Source organism: Desmodus rotundus, chromosome 2 (assembly GCF_022682495.2).
Source record: "Desmodus rotundus isolate HL8 chromosome 2, HLdesRot8A.1, whole genome shotgun sequence".
Lineage (NCBI taxonomy): Eukaryota > Metazoa > Chordata > Mammalia > Chiroptera > Phyllostomidae > Desmodus > Desmodus rotundus.
The window spans coordinates 147641618-147645119 of record NC_071388.1 but is presented as its reverse complement, the minus strand read 5'-3'; positions in this window follow the sequence as shown (position 1 = coordinate 147645119).

Here is a 3502-nt window from a genome sequence, read left to right as displayed (position 1 = left end):
ACTTATGCTGTTTCTAACCATTTACTATTTCAAATAACGTAGCAGTGAACAATCTCATATACATGCAAATTTGGCTGCATGTGTCGGTTTGTTTATAAGATAGATTTCCGGAAGGTTGCTGTGTCGTAGGACATGGCATTTGTACTACTGATACTGACAAACTGCCCTTCGTAAAAGTTGGAAGGCAATTCCCACTAGCAACAAATGAGTACCTTTTCCCCTGATACGTCAACTTTTGATCTTTGTCAAGCTGGTCGGTAAAAATAGCATTTAATGTTATTTTCAAATTCATTTCTCTTAGTATGAATGAGGTTGAACCTAATACTTAAGACTCATTTGTATATTCTTTGTTGTAATTATTTATTAATAAATTATGTCAATTCTCCTAATGGTTTGTTGGTATTTTGGTCATTTTTGTTATTGCTTTTTTGAAGCTTTTTATATCCTGTTATCTGTGTAATAAAGGGTGGAGCAAAAATTGGTTTACAGGTGTTCACATGGAAAATAGTACAATAATTAATAAGTAGTACAAGAATAAACTGTTTTGCATACTCACAACTGTTAACCTACTTTTGCCCCACCCTGTAAGAAACATGTTGATGATTTTGTTGTGTAAATTAGAAAATACTTAGAAATTATTGTTGTATATGTTGGGGTATCCTCTGAAGGATGTTTTGTCTTTTTTAATGTTGTTATATATTCATTAAACAAAACTGTTATTACTGATATTTTCAAACATACAGAAGTAGAGAGAGGAGTATAGCATACTGCAATGCACTCATTACCCAGCTCCAGGAATTATCAACACAAGGCCGGTCTTACTTCACCTACAGCCTTCTCCTGCTGCTCCTCACCCCTACACGTTTCCCCTCCCCCTTGGACCACTTAGAGGCAAAATCGGTAGTATTATATAATGTCACCATACTGATTGTTATTGTTTTAAAATATTACTATAATGTGTCATAGGCAAAATTAAGTCATTCCTTAATATCATTAAATATTTAATCAGTATTCAAGTTTGCTTGATTGTCTCGTAAACTTTTTTGTTATAGTTTGTTCACATCAGAATCTAACCCAATGTACACACTGCATTTGGTTACTGTGTCTGCTAAGTTTTTTAAATAATCTAGAGGTTCCCTTCCCTTATTTTTTTCTTGCAATTATTTATTGAAGAAGCTGCATCTGTGGTCCTGTAGAACTTGCCACATTCTGGACTTTTTTCCCCTGGTCTTTGTATTTCCTGCAAAATGGTGTTTAGATCTAGAGGCTTGATCTGACTCAGGTTGGGTTTCTTTGTTTTTGGCAAGTACTTCAGCGGAGTCATTGTGCACTTCGTGTTTGATCATGTCAAAAGGCACATAGAGTCTTGTTGTTTCTCTTTCTGTGATGTTGGGGTTGATCTGTCAGCTTAGATACATATCAAGAATGCTCTTAGATACGGAAAACAAAACTTCTCTCTATAGAAAATGAAGTGCCACAGAAACCCACAATCTCATTTTGAGAGGAGAGAATACACAGTATGTTAAGCTGACTCTCACATCTAATACAATGAAAGATTTGGAGCAAAACTGGTCTTTCGGTTCAAGTTTTGTGTAATCCCCAGTTCAGGTATTTGTGGGACATATATGTGGGTTTATGGTGTCAAAAGCATTTGAAGTTTAGTTATTTTTCTACCTTCTTTTCCTTTCATTTGTCTTGGAATAAAAACTTCTTCATCTTGTTTATTATATCTCACTTTTAAAAGTGCTTCTGCCAGCTGCATGTAAAATGTTAGTGGAAGTTTAGAGAGCTTGGAAAATGTCTCTCCAGGAGGTCTCAATGGCTGAAGTCTCACCTGCGATCATGTAGGCTTTCAGTTTCTAAGGGACTATTGCTCACTCTGCCTTCCTGCCGCTGAAATTTCACTTTCCTCTTCTCTCTACACTCCTCTGCTCTGGTGGACGCCCCAGCCTTCCATGACCCCATGTCTAGGAGATACACCTGCAGTCATCCTACTCTCACCATTCATAATGCTTTGTGGAGTTGATGAATGAAATTTCACACTATTCCAAATTTGAATCACTCCACAGATCCTCAAAAGTACTTGTTTAAAGGAAATCAAGTTTCTTAGTTTGTGATTTGAAAACTGCAGTTTTCTTTTTTTTGGAATTAAAAAATTTTTTTTTAAGATTTTATTTATTTTTAGAGAGAGCAGAAGGGAAGGAGAGAGGGAGATAAACATCAATGTGTAGTTGCCTCTCATGCACCCCCTACTTGGGACCTGGTCCACAGCCCAGGCATGTGCCCTGACTGGGAATCGAACTGGAGACCCTTAGGTTCACAGTTCAGTGCTCAATCCACTGAGCCACACCAGCCAAGGGCCAAAATTGCAGTTTTCAAAGAAAAGAAGCCCATGTGGTTTCCAAATGGAAAAATGACATTCCCCAAAGCCTTTCTACAATAACTGTGATTTTGCTAGTAGTGCTAACACATGTAGGTGAAGTGAATATCAACTTCATGGCCATCTTGAATAAGAGATAATTCTGTTATTCAAATAAAGAAATAGAAATACAACTATGAATAATGTTATTTTCTGAATGGTTTTAAAATTCTCTCAATCCTATTAGTTAATCCTATTTTAACCATAAAAATTACTTTCTTAAACACATGATAATCCTGTTATGAAACACAAAGTAATAAACTAATGAAATTAGAAGCAAAGTCTCTTCTTTGAAAGGTTTCTGCAGATGCCCCTGTGGGTATGAAGGAAATAGCGATAATCTGTCTTCAAGTAAAAGATGTGCGCTTGTGTGGGTTGAGGAAGGATGGGTGTGGAAGAGAGGCCCATGTGTTCTGTTCTCTCTTGGATATTGTGCTGTGGGTGTATGTGGTGATTGGTGTGTTTTAGAAATTGAAAAAATAATTAAAATCTAAAGATACCACCAGGCCTTGTAGAATTTGATTTCAACTGTTGCTGAAAAGACATTGTGAGAGAATATCCACTTTCCAAACATAATCTGCTCTTTAATAGTATTGGTTGGAAGTTAAAAAAAAAAGACACATATATACAAAAAAAATTATACTATATTATTAATAGATTTAGTGGATTATATTACCTAAGAATCTGGTTTCTGAATAAAAAACCTTTTCATGGTAGATGATATTAAAACAATTCTTCTTTCTGATATGACCACAACTAAACCGAGATTTAAAAAAATAGTCCCTTCTTTTTATTTGCTTTGCACTGTTTGAAATCCCATATCTGTGTGTAGGTGTGGGAAGATTTTAGGACACAGAATAGGTAGGACAAGAACCTTGACTCTAGATTTGGGGCCTGGGTATCGTCAGCCATGCAACATCACATTTAAATCCTTGCATGTGCTTGGTGTGGGGGGTGGGTAGATTAGGAGAGTTCAATCTGTTTGTTATTCAGATCACATAGCATGTGGTTGGCACAAAATAAAAGGCATGTTACTGGTGCCGCGAATACCAGGCAGATCAGTGGTGAGAAGAGTGGCACCTC